Raw genomic sequence first — 14077 nt, 5'->3', positions numbered from 1 at the left:
ATTCCCATTGGTGGGTCGCTGAAAAAAAGTTCGGCTGAACCTGTTTGTCAGTGAGTGAGTGAGTATGTGAGTTTGTCCAAGCTTTTTTGGACCTAAGGCCTCTTGCACCAAAATCCTCTTTTACTGTATGCCTGGCCTATTCAAATACATTAGCCTGAGGGGTGTGGTAATAACTGGTGTAAGCAAATTGACCACGGTCAAAAATGCATTACCAGAATGCACTAAAGCCAACATTTTGGGATGGTCTCGTTCCTAAGTCGGCTAAGAGCTTCGGTCCAGAAAATAAATTTATCGTTGGCATACAGTAAAATACATACCAAACTCGGCCGGTGATAAATTTTCAAGACCTCAGTCCTTACTGATTTTTGAACTCGGCCTTCGGCCTCGTTCAAAAATCCAGTAAGGACCTCGGTCTTGAAAATTTATTTACACCGGCCTCGTTCAGTATTATATAGCACCAATGCTTGGATTATTTTGCATCGTATACCCAATCCAAGACTCAAATGTGACAATTTGCGTGTAAAATTTACCAAACACCTGTAGGATTATGTATTGGGCTATTGCAAACAAATTTACCACCGTTTGATTAGCTTATTCTGAAACCATTTTTTCGATTTTACCTAGCTAGGTAGTTTGGTGCAAGAGGCCTCTGGAGTCAAAATGGGTGGACCGATCGGGACGAAAGTGGGACCGTTTGATTCGTCTCCGGCGAGGTAAACTTTTGATGCTGGCCTCGGTTCGCTCGGTGCTTCGTGGTACATGCTATTCCGCTTCAAAGTTTCGGTGACACGAAATTTTTTGTTAAGGCTTCAGGTCAACCCGAGGTCACGGGCAAAGCCATACTGGCGGGACACATCGGTAACACCTTGAACCAGTTTCCAGGGGGGTCACCGTCTGCGAGGGGTGCAGGCTGCACGTGCTGGGGTCGGAAAACCGTTTTGACGTGAGGTCCTCTGGCTCAAAGAAATTTTAAGCTATCAACCTCAAAATCGGTTCAATGGTAGTCCCAGGCAAGGCCTCCAAAATAATGCACATTTGGTTGAGCTAAACTCTGTGGTGCATGAGCTATGCACGTGCAAGCCGATTGCACCCCTTCGTACGTTGCCACGCCTGCAGGATAAACGGCAGCTCTAACTGGTTCAAAACTTGCAGGTCATAAGAAGAATACATTTGATCACGACATTCCGGCGAGATAATATCCGAGGGGTGCAAGCTGCGCGTGCGGGGGGCGGATAACGGTTTTGACGAGGGATCCTCTGATCCCGGGAAACGTCGATCTAGCGACACAAAAGTCGGTTTTTAATGAAGTCATTGGGCTATGGATCCTCCAATTCTGGCCCAAGGCAACGCACGAGCGCTGCCGGCATCTAGTATGTACATCGATGATTCGATCTGATATACTCCCTGAAAATTTGAGTGAAATGCGCGGGAAAATTGTTGAGAAATGACGTTTTAGTGACGTCGTGTCACTGCAGGGCGTGTTTAGCTGAATAGCACAGCGGGGCACTGGGTAACGGTCATTGTTCGTTCTGCGTCGCAATTCACAATGCACGGCAGTAAAACTCCCAGGGGGTGCCAACTTCCAACATAACTATATGTACGTACTGCTGCCGTTGGCTACGCCACATTTCCCATGTTTGGGCCATGGGTATTGGGTGGTTTAATGTCGTGCGATTAATATTGCATGATATATGTTGGTATGTAGGTGCCAAGTTACAGGTCAAGTCGACGTGACCTTTTCAAAGGATTGCTGTACAATGGTGGGCCATTTCTTGGATGCCCATGTGTTGATTGTCTTGGTTAATAAGTAACTACGGAAGAGCGTACAATATAGGTATGTGTAATGTACCTACATTGTACAATGCCTGGGTGCTGTATAATATATATCCGAATGCATTGCTGGTTAGTGAATACCTTGGCGAGCAGTGAGTACGTTTACCAACTACCTAGCCCGGCCTTTACCAGTCGCCCGTCCGTATAATCTATAAAAGGCACGGCAAGACTGATCGCCGGCCCCACGGCACGGCTGTCTGTGGAACCGGGCCTTACCTGACCGAGTCCATGTGTCTAAGACTTGAGTTCAACTTCAGACTGACCGGGTCCCGTAACAGCGCAATAGTGTAGCAAACTTTGTGGCCGATTTTCCCGGGTCAATGTATAACGCCCGATATTACGGTTCCGAACACGCCCCATCCCTCAGTGTGTCAGTAGTCACAGTCCCAGACTCGTTGGTGAATCCGAGTTCTGCCCGAACTCCAGTCGGGCCCCTGTGACTCATGAGTCATGGAGTACATAAAACATTGTGCACAGATTCCGTACAACCGTGTACCTATACAAATGCCCTGGCCCCCGGATCTCTGTTACGTAATATACATCAACGACGGGAGTGCTCATGTTACTCGGCATTTACATATAAGAACCGGGGCCCGTCTGAGCTGGTGAGTGCGGACTAACAAGCAAGTCCTTTCTGACTCGGCCCCACGGCGCGTTAGTGGAGCCGGGCGGCGGGCCCCGTGGTCAGTCTGTACACGTTTCGTGGCCTTCATTAGAAACGGGTCCCGTCCGACCGGCCCCACGCTCTGCTATATGTCTCCTGTTATCGGTGGACGGGCTGAGCTCCGACCTCCGTCTGGCCGGGTAACTTGCGCCTAAACTTAAACATTTATTAGAATCTTTCCCATCTGACTGACTTCTGCTTCTAGCTCTCAAAACACGAGTACCTACGGGTTTGGGACGATAGGACGTTGGGGTTTGCCGTTTGGGACACTATGCATTCTTAGAACCGGGCCCGTCCGACCAAGATTACTTTACTACGCGTCCGACCGTGCTCCTGTGTTTGAGCCCTTGAACCAGGGGCGCGGGAACTACTTTCCGACTGGGGGGGGGGGGGGGGCACACCATAATAGAGATTAACCTAGGGTACCCCCAAATCTAGTTTTCTCACCGGTTTTAGGCCACTTATTTTTCACCCCTCGGCTTTTTCAACAAAAAAAGAAAACATTTGCAAAAAAAGTGTGGTATTCCGTCTCAAAGCTGTGGGGGCACCGCCCCCACGGCCCCAGAGTTGGGGGGGCAGGCTGCCCCCACTGCCCCCCCGGCTCCCGCGCCTATGCCTTGAACATTGAACATTTCTCAGAATTGGGTCGCATCAGCACCAAACTGGGAATATTTTGCCAGTATATGATATTTTGAAATGTGTTAGGTATGTTTTTTTTCTGTTGTCTTATCCACAGATTAATCAGCATTTTCAGTTAGAGTCCATATTTTTCCGCCACATATAATTTACTATACGACTCTCTATCAAAGTGCGAGCTTTGATAGCGCACGGCAGACAAAACATGGCGCAATGCCGTTTCCAGGCCGCCGTTTCTTCACGTCTATCAATTCAGCAGCAACGAATATCAGCCTCACAGCAGCATATTTCGGGGTCTTTCGATTTGGCTGAAAATCGGTATACAGGGCCTCCTCGATGCGCTGATTCCGAAAATGTATCTCTTTGTGGTGGTATTTTGCACCGTTAACGAGTTAACGACCAATTAACATTTTAACGGGAAACGGCGGGGTCTTTCGATTTGGCTGAAAAGCGGTGTACAGAGCCTTCTCGATGCGCTGATTCCGAAAATGTACCTCTTTGGGGTGGTATTTTGCACCGTTAACGAGTTAACGGCCAATTAACATTTTAACGGGAAACGGCGGGGTCTTTCGATTTGGCTGAAAAGCGGTGTACAGAGCCTTCTCGATGCGCTGATTCCGAAAATGTACCTCTTTGGGGTGGTATTTTGCACCGTTAACGAGTTAACGGCCAATTAACATTTTAACGGGAAACGGCGGGGTCTTTCGATTTGGCTGAAAAGCGGTGTACAGAGCCTTCTCGATGCGCTGATTCCGAAAATGTACCTCTTTAGGTTGGTATTTTGCACCGTTAACCAGTTAACGACCAAATAACATTTTAACGGGAAACGGCGGGGTCTTTCGATTTGGCTGAAAACCGGTATACAGGGCCTGCTCGATGTGTTGATTTCGAAAATGTGCCTCTTTGGGGTGGTATTTTGCACTGTTAACGAGTTAACGATCCGTTAACATTTCAGCAGCATATATCGATTTCATCAGCAAATTTTCGGGGTCTTTCGATTTGGCTGAAAATCGGTATACAGGGCCTCCTCGATGCGCTGATTCCGAAAATGTACCTCTTTGGGGTGGTATTTTGCATCGGTAACGAGTTAACGGCCACTTAACATTTTAACGGGAAACGGCGGGGTCTTTCGATTTGGCTGAAAAGCGGTGTACAGAGCCTTCTCGATGCGCTGATTCCGAAAATGTACCTCTTTAGGTTTGTATTTTGCACCGTTAACCAGTTAACGACCAAATAACATTTTAACGGGAAACGGCGGGGTCTTTCGATTTGGCTGAAAACCGGTATACAGGGCCTGCTCGATGCGTTGATTTCGAAAATGTGCCTCTTTGGGGTGGTATTTTGCACTGTTAACGAGTTAACGATCCGTTAACATTTCAGCAGCATATATCGATTTCATCAGCAAATTTTCCGGGTCTTTCGATTTGGCTGAAAATCGGTATACAGGGCCTCCTCGATGCGCTGATTCCGAAAATGTACCTCTTTGGGGTGGTATTTTGCATCGGTAACGAGTTAACGGCCACTTAACATTTTAACGGGAAACGGCGGGGTCTTTCGATTTGGCTGAAAATCGGTATAAAGGGCCTCCTCGATGCGCTGATTCCGAAAATGTACCTCTTTGGGGTGGTATTTTGCACCGTTAACGAGTTAACGACCAATTAACATTTTAACGGGATACGGCGGGGTCTTTCGATTTGCCTGAAAAACGGTTTACAGGGCCTCCTCGATGCGCTGATTCCGCAAATGTGCCTCTTTGGGGTGGTATTTTGCATCGTTAACGAGTTAACGGCCAATTAACATTTTAACGGGAAACGGTGGGGTCTTTAGATTTGGATGAAAATCGGTATACAGGGCCTCCTGGCTCCTAGATGCGCTGATTCCAAAAATGTACCTCTTTGGGGTGGTATTTTGCACCGTTAACGAGTTAACGGCCAATTAACATTTTAACGGGAAACGACGGGGTCTTTCGATTTGGCTAAAAATCGGTATACAGGGCCACCTCGATGCGCTGATTCCGAAAATGTACCTCTTTGGGGTGGTATTTTGCATCGTTAACGAGTTAACGGCTAATTAACCTTTCAACGGGAAACGGCGGGGTCTTTCGATTTGGCTGAAAATCGGTATACAGGGCCTCCTGGATGCGCTGATTCCGAAAATGTACCTCTTTGGGGTGGTATTTTGCACCGTTAATGAGTTAACGGCAAATTAACATTTTAACGGGAAACGGCGGGGTCTTTCGATTTGGCTGAAAACCGGTATACAGGGCCTCCTCGATGCGTTGATTTCGAAAATGTACCTCTTTGGGGTGGTATTTTGCAGCGTTAACGAGTTAACGATCCGTTAACATTTCAGCAGCATATATCGATTTCAGCAGCAAATTTTCGGGGTCTTTCGATTTGGCTGAAAATCGGTATATAGGGCCTCCTCGATGCGCTGATTCCGAAAATGTACCTCTTTGGGGTGGTATTTTGCACCGTTAACGAGTTAACGACCAATTAACATTTAAACGGGAAACGGCGGGGGTCTTTCGATTTGCCTGAAAATCGGTATAAAGGGCCTCCTCGATACGCTCATTCCGAAAATGTACCTCTTTGGGGTGGTATTGTGCATCGTTAACGAGTTAACGACCAAATAACATTTTAACGGGAAACGGCGGGGTCTTTCGATTTGGCTGAAAATCGGTATACAGGGCCTCCTCGATGCGCTGATTCCGAAAATGTACCTCTTTGGGGTGGTATTTTGCACCGTTAACGACCAATTAACACCCAGTAAACATGCCGACGTCGGCCCAACGTCGGTTCAACCTCGGCCCGACATCGGCTGGACGTCGGATATGCCCGCATGTTCTGACGTCCAGCCGAAGTCCAGCCGATGTCGAGCCGACGTCGGGCCGAGGTCGTTTGCCGAGGTTGACAAGATCGTTTGTCGTTGGACCGACGGGGCCGACGTCGGCATGCCGATGCCGAGTTGCCGATGTCACCCCGACGTCGGCCGACGTCGGGCCGACGTCGGCATGTTTACTGGGCATTTTATCGGGAAACGGCAGGGTCTTTCGATTTACCTGAAAATCGGTATACAGGGCCTCCTCGATGCGCTGATTCCGAAAATGTACCTCTTTGGGGTGGTATTTTGCACCGTTAACGACCAATTAACACCCAGTAAACATGCCGACGTCGGCCCAACGTCGGTTCAACCTCGGCCCGACATCGGCTGGACGTCGGATATGCCCGCATGTTCTGACGTCCAGCCGAAGTCCAGCCGATGTCGAGCCGACGTCGGGCCGAGGTCGTTTGCCGAGGTTGACAAGATCGTTTGTCGTTGGACCGACGGGGCCGACGTCGGCATGCCGATGCCGAGTTGCCGATGTCACCCCGACGTCGGCCGACGTCGGGCCGACGTCGGCATGTTTACTGGGCATTTTATCGGGAAACGGCAGGGTCTTTCGATTTACCTGAAAATCGGTATACAGAGCCTCCTCGATGCGCTGATTCCGAAAATGTACCTCTTTGGGGTGGTATTTTGCACCGTTAACGAGTTAACGACCAATTAACACCTTAACGGGAAACGGCGGGGTCTTTCGATTTGCCTGAAAATCGGTATACAGGGCCTCTTCCATACGCTGATTTTGGAAATATACCTCTTTGGGGTGGTATTTTGCATCGTTAACGAGTTAACGGCCAATTAACATTTTAACGGGAAACGGCGGAGTCTTTCAATTTGGCTGAAAATCGGTAAACAGGGCCTCCTCGATGCGCTAATTCCGAAAATGTACCTCTTAAGGGTGGTATTTTGCACCGTTAACGAGTTAACGGCCAATTAACATTTTAACGGGAAACGGCGGGGTCTTTCGATTTGGCTGAAAATCGGTGTACAGGGCCTTCTCGATGCGCTGATTCCGAAAATGTACCTTTTCAGGGTGGTATTTTGCACCGTTAACGAGTTAATGACCAAATAGCATTTAACGGGAAACGGCGGGGTCTTTCGATTTGGCTGAAAACCGGTATACAGGGCCTCCTCGATGCGCTGATTCCGAAACTGTACCTCTTTGGGGCGGTATTTTGCATCGTTAACGAGTTAACGGCCAATTAACATTTTAACGGGAAACGGCGGGGTCTTTCGATTTGCCTGAAAATCGGTATAAAGGGCCTCCTTCATACGCTGATTCCGAAAATGTACCTCTTTGGGGTGGTATTTTGCATCGATAACGAGTTAACGACCAAATGACATTTTAACGGGAAGCGGCGGGGTCATTCGATTTGGCTGAAAGCCGGTTTACAGGGCCTCCTCCATGCGCTGATTTCGAAAATGTGCCTCTTTGGGGTGGTATTTTGCACCGTTAACTTAACATTTCAGCAGCATATATCGATTTCAGCAACAAATTTTCGGGGTCTTTTAATTTGGCTGAAAATCGGTATACAGGGCCTCCACTGTTTCCCGTTAAAATGTTAATTGGCCGTTAACTCGTTAACGGTGCAAAATACCATCCTAAAGAGGTACATTTTCGGAATCAGCGCATCGAGAAGGCCCTGTACAGTAGGTCTACTAAAAAAGTCCCCCGCTCCAGAGGCGGCCGGCCGGCCGAACCCCCGGATTCCAGCCCCGACTCTATTGCGCAGGCCGCGGCAGTGACACGGGTCAGGTCGCGGCGCCCGGCGAGTGGGTCAGTTGGCGGCGGCCGGCCGTGGAGTGAGGACGCCGTGTGTGGGGCGCAGAGATGCCGCAGTGCAGAGGAGGGGAAGATAATGGCTCTGCACGATGCCGGAAATGATGCCTTTGTGATCTAAATTAAACACCTGCACTGCAGTGCATATCCTCCCTTGCCCCATTCCTATTATATCATAATACTTCAATAATCCGTAATGACCATTCAACGCAAGCAAGCAAACAAAACAACCCGTTTAGCGGCGACATCATCTTGGATAAAAAAGCGACGGTGATGATTAGAATTGACTTAGCGCGAGGGCAAATCGTGGGGTATATATGTATCATATGCCGAGTATTTTATTCCCATCTAGCAAATTAAGATTGGGGATCTTGTCCAACAAGTCAGCGGCCGTTCTAGACACAGATAAATGCTTTGTTTTCGGTCGCATCATTATCTGCAATAATTCGAAGCGAGGTTTAACCCTCGCCGGCCGAGAAGAGGGGATGGATGCCGCCACCATGTATTTTTTGCGGTAGCTCAAAGCACACTGATGATAGAAGGCTGACATTTCATATGCCTTACATTTGATTCAAGCCGGATCATTTGAAATCAACCACGTTTCCATGTCAGGTCACTTAACTATGACGTCTTAAGTAAACCTCTGCAGACTGCACGGTTGTCGGTTATAAAATGATGCAAATCCGTAACGCACTTAGTGTCATATAAGCATAATGGGAAAATATGGAAACTGTTAATTTGGCGTCGGAAATGACCTAAAAACTATACCTCAAGCACATGAAATCGTGACTTCATACATTCTTGGCAAGGTTTAATGCTTCACTTTTGCATTGTTCACCTTGCGTGACGGAGTGCTCGTCAATAGGAGTGCTTCGTCAATAACTCCCGATCAAAATGAGCTAGCCAGTCGGGACAGCCATCAATGGACTCTGCAAGACTTGCCGAATCAAATGTTATGCAACATGTCCTCCTTTCAACAGCTTCGTGACCTGTGTTGCCCTAACATGACATTGACCTAAGCATCCTAAATTGCTTCACCTAAGCAAAAAAGCATATAAATCGACGCGTCTGAGAACAGAAAACACGATTGTATCGAAATGACGATAATACGACCATTTTTTGGCGAAGTTATTCACCAAAAACCGATCCAATGCCTTGGGGCCCTTGACCTGCCCTAAGAGGTCACTGCTATTTTAAAATGGGGTAACAGTCGCTGCGTCACGTAACGACGCAAGCGCTCGTTTTTTCCGCGAGGCTCTAGCAGTTAGCTCAATTATAGGAGCTAAACATGGGGTTGGGGAATCGCTCCCTTCTCACTCACTATTTGGCCGGGATAGTGCTTGCAATTATTGTTAAAATCTAACATTTTAAGATTTCAAATGACCCATTTTTTTCCGCCCAAGTCAAGTCATTCAAGGTCATAGCACCAGGTCACGTTAAGTGACCTTACCTCAAGGAAAGTTCTTGTGCTCATCATATCTAAATACATCGACTAACCGATCGCTTTAGAACCTTCAGCGATTTCAATGGGCAACAGTATATGTATTTGAAACGTTTTTTTTGCAAGTTTGACATTGCTGACAGAAAGGTCGGGTCAATTTTGAGATCGCTGAAGTCAATGGGAGAAAGTTGAACTGCGCTTTTTTTGGACGGAACGCATAATAAACACTCTGAAAACATTTGGTGCCTGATGAGATGCAAAACTGAATGCTAAAATTGTTTGTTTTGTTGGGAGCCATCTTTTTTGGTCTGAGAAGGCCCTTGCAGAGCTCTATGACATAACTATGCTCTGGTGTAGTAATTTGGTTGTGCGAGCCAGCGACAGTGATCTGCGGAAGCGTGACTGTTCCCGTGGGACGATTGCCCTGTCGGGGCGGTCCAGCCGTCTCCCCAACGGTCACCCGAAGAGGATTATGTGTCCTGGAATGGAACCGACATCAACTACAGGTTGGCTGGTGGGGTGACCTCCAGTCCAGAGAGGGAAGCATGAAGACTAGGGGCGATGCGGATTGGTTTTTCCTGAGGATAGCGAGGACGGAAGGAATCTAGCACCCTTGACCCCGGGTAACTTTTAAAGGGGGGAAAAGCGGAATTTCCCCCCTTCAAAAATTCCGCTCCCCTTTCAAATTGTGCGTGAACGGCTAGGGAGGGAAGGGGGAATTTCCCCCTTTCAAATTTATTTTTGAGCCCATTTTCAATCAATTCGCTACTCAGATTCTATAATCATCGTTGATCAGACTCTAGTCACCAATCAACGTTGCTGGCGCTTAGATAATTTTCAATTTGAGGTTCCATCCAACCATTTTACGTTCAGTGCGCAGCGGGAACTACAGATTTGACCCGACACCGATCGGATGGTCGGTGGGACCGTCTCTTGTCTTGTCTCTTCCGTCTCTTCGCAATCACTGACATATCGCTACAGGCGTCGGCGTAGAAACTGGCGAGGGACGGGGGTCATGACCTCTTACATTAACACGCATAACACGCTGCGAACCAGGGGTCTTCCTTCGAACCAGGGTCCTTCAATCGGTCTTGGCCTAGCAAAAATAGTCACGTGTTAACCTCTCTCTATTTAGAAAGGCGCTAATTGATGTTTGGCCAGGGTAATAGGTTGATACTACTGATTGACATTTGCAAGGGCGCAGTCAAGTTGGGACCTCCCCCGCCCCTTACCGCCAAGGTTACCTACGTATATTTTTTAGCTAATTTTTTTTTTTTGCAACCTAACAATATAAAGTGGCCAGAATCCGGGGAGAGAGTAGGATTTGGGGGTAGGTAAGGTTCTGCAGGTGCCATCCTAACAAAAACCTAATGGCATTGGGCCCCCCTTTCAGATGCCCCTGGATCCGCCCTTGCCCCGAACTTAATTCCCCCTCTCGAGTTTTCCTGTAAAAGTAACCCTAGACTTGACCCTTCCTTATACTGAATGTATCTCAGGCTGTTAAATCTCCTAAGCGTTTTTTTTCTCGACATCGTCAGGGTGTCATTAATAAAAATATGAAATCCGGGAGGATAAATTAAATATAGAAATTGTGGCCAACAGAACATTATCAGTTGCGTTCAACATACTCGTAAGCATGATCACACACCCAGCTTACACATGAGTCATGTAATAAACATTTTGATAGACATGCTTAAGTTATGAAATCATCTAAAGTGTTTGTAAAGTTCCACGATACGGATCTAATATCCTGCTATGCATCATGACCATTTCTAGTCAGGTCATGTCTTTGAACATAGGCCAAATTATTCAAATGACCTTTAAAGATCAACTTTTGATTCATTCGAAGCGTTTTGATCAAGTTTTGATAAGAGGAACACGAGGCTGGTAAAATTAATTTCATGCAAGTTTAGCTTAAAACTTTTAGTGTTTGTGGAAAAGCAATTGGTTTTCTCATAATACCGATGGTGGCAGACGGCAGTTGCTGTTATTTACGTGCTAAGCCGTTGACCTTAATTAAATCTGACAATATTATTCAGACATAGCGGTAAACAAGCTGCTTGTTGTGTAAGGTTAGGCTTTTTCGGTCGATTTCAGAGTGGGAAGGATGACAGGAATTAGGGGGAGACAGGGGGCCTGGGCGGGAGTTCTGGGCCTCATGCTCCGCTGGGGCCGAGCCCATCACGTGGGTTGGATTGCCCTGACACATGGATAGCCCTGGGCGATGTTTCACGGCCCCGCTCTGCAGCACGCTGCGCTGCGCTGCCATGCATTGTTGCGGCGGTTGATATGAATTCGGCTCCACGCTAGCGTTACGAGCTTCCGAGTCTGTTGATGTTTCCATGGAAATTGGAAACCCAATGCACCGGTGCGCGCAACGCACCCTGTCCAAGCAAAATTTTACCATCGATGACCTCTGGTGACATGATCTTTTGCTCCGACCCGATCTAAAATTGGCTGAAGTATTTTTTTCTGCTTTTTGCTACTTTTGACGCTACTTCGAATACCACTTAAATGCCCAAAGCTGAGTTATAAGAATGATGCTCAATCCCCATTTCCCCTCCAACAGGGCGTGACAGTCTAGGCATTCCTGTGGGCACGGGCTAACAATGACTATACCATAATCATTGTGGCCATGAATGATTATTCTTTAACACCGGTAACACTGCCATTCTTTAACACCGGTTTCGCTGCGCTGAGCGGTGGCCGTCCCGTTTGTTGGATTCTACGGCTGGCTGGCGGAAAGCGTTACCGGCCGCCCGTCCACCGCCCGCGGGCCGGACCGAGCGGTCCCGCTGACCCTACCTGACCTGAGCCCGGCGCGATATGGGACGGGCAGACGGGGGTTCGGCTCAGCGAATGCAGCGCCCACTGGTGCTGGGGACTTTTTTAATAGACCTACTGTACACCGATTTTCAGCCAAATCGAAATACCCGCCGTTTCCCGTTAAAATGTTAATTTGCCGTTAACTCGTTAACGGTGCAAAATACCACCCCAAAGAGGTACAGTCCACAGCAGAAGTAATGTGCGGTTTAAGTCATGGGTATGTTCTGCTTCTGAAGCTTAGGAACGATTAACCAGACTACAATGAAACTTTGAATGTAGCTTATATGTATCGTCACCCTTGCAGTTGCAACTTTAGCTATTGACATCTCAGATGTTCCGATCACTCCGCATTAAACAATCGCCAGTCAAAGCCAACCGTTGAGATTGGTAAAACCCTACATTACTTTAGCGGTGGGCTGTACATTTTCGGAATCAGCGTATCGAGGAGGCCCTGCATACCGATTTTCAGGCAAATCGAAAGACCCCGCCGTTTCCCGTTAAAATGTTATTTGGTCGTTAACTCGTTAACGGTGCAAAATACCACCCTAAAGAGGCACATTATCGGAATCAGCGCATCGAGAAGGCCCTGTACACCGATTTTCAGCCAAATCGAAAGACCCTGCCGTTTCCCGTTAAAATATTAATTGGCCGTTAACTCGTTAACGATGCAAAATACCGCCCCAAAGAGGCACATTTTCGGAATCAGCGCATCGAGGAGGCCCTGTTTACCGATTTTCAGCCAAATCGAAAGACCCCGCCGTTTCCCGTTAAAATGTTAATTGGTCGTTAACTCGTTAACGATGCAAAATACCACCCTACAGAGGTACATTTTCGGAATCAGCATATCGAGGAGGCCCTTTATACCGATTTTCAGGCAAATCGAAAGACCCCGCCGTTTCCCGTTTAAATGTTAATCGTTAACTCGTTCACGGTGCAAAATACCACCCCAAAGAGGTACATTTTCGGAATCAACGCATCGAGGAGGCCATGTACACCGATTTTCAGCCAAATCGAAAGACCCCGAAAATTTGCTGCTGAAATCGATATATGCTGCTGAAATGTTAACGGATCGTTAACTCGTTAACGGTGCAAAATACCAACCCAAAGAGGCATATTTTCGAAATCAACGCATCGAGGAGGCCCTGTTTACCGGTTTTCAGCCAAATCGAAAGACCCCGCCGTTTCCCGTTAAAATGTTAATTGGTCGTTAACTCGTTAACGGTGCAAAATACCACCCAAAAGAGGTACATTTTCGGAATCAGCGCATCGAGGAGGCCCTGTTTACCGATTTGCAGCCAAATCAAAAGACCCCGCCGTTTCCCGTTAAAATGTTAATTGGCCGTTAACTCGTTAACGATGCAAAATACTCCCCAAAGAGGTACATTTTCGGAATCAGCGTATCGAGGAGGCCCTTTATACCGATTTTCAGGCAAATCGAAAGACCCCGCCGTTTCCCGTTTAAATGTTAATTGGTCGTTAACTCGTTAACAGTGCAAAATACCACCCCAAAGAGGTACATGTTCGGAATCAGCGCATCGAGGAGGCCCTGTATACCGATTGTCAGCCAAATCGAAAGACCCCGAAAATTTGCTGCTGAAATCGATTATATATGCTGCTGAAATGTCAACGGATCGTTAACTCGTTAACGTTGCAAAATACCACCCCAAAGAGGCATATTTTCTAAATCAACGCCTCGAGGAGGCCCTGTATACCGGTTTTCAGCCAAATCGAAAGACCCCGCCGTTTCCCGTTAAAATGTTATTTGGTCGTTAACTCGTTAACGGTGCAAAATACCACCCCAAAGAGGTACATTTTCGGAATCAGCGCATCGAGAAGGCTCTGTACACCGATTTTCAGCCAAATCGAAAGACCCCGCCGTTTCGCGTTAAAATGTTAATTGGCCGTTAACTCGTTAACGGTGCAAAATACCACCCCAAAGAGGTACATTTTCGGAATCAGCGCATCCAGGAGGCCCTGTATACCGATTTTCAGCCAAATCGAAAGACCGCGCCGT

The sequence above is a fragment of the Amphibalanus amphitrite genome, unplaced genomic scaffold (genome assembly GCF_019059575.1).
Source record: "Amphibalanus amphitrite isolate SeventyFive unplaced genomic scaffold, NRLGWU_Aamphi_draft 001244F_arrow, whole genome shotgun sequence".
NCBI classification, from domain to species: domain Eukaryota; kingdom Metazoa; phylum Arthropoda; class Thecostraca; order Balanomorpha; family Balanidae; genus Amphibalanus; species Amphibalanus amphitrite.
This window is presented reverse-complemented; position numbering follows the sequence as displayed.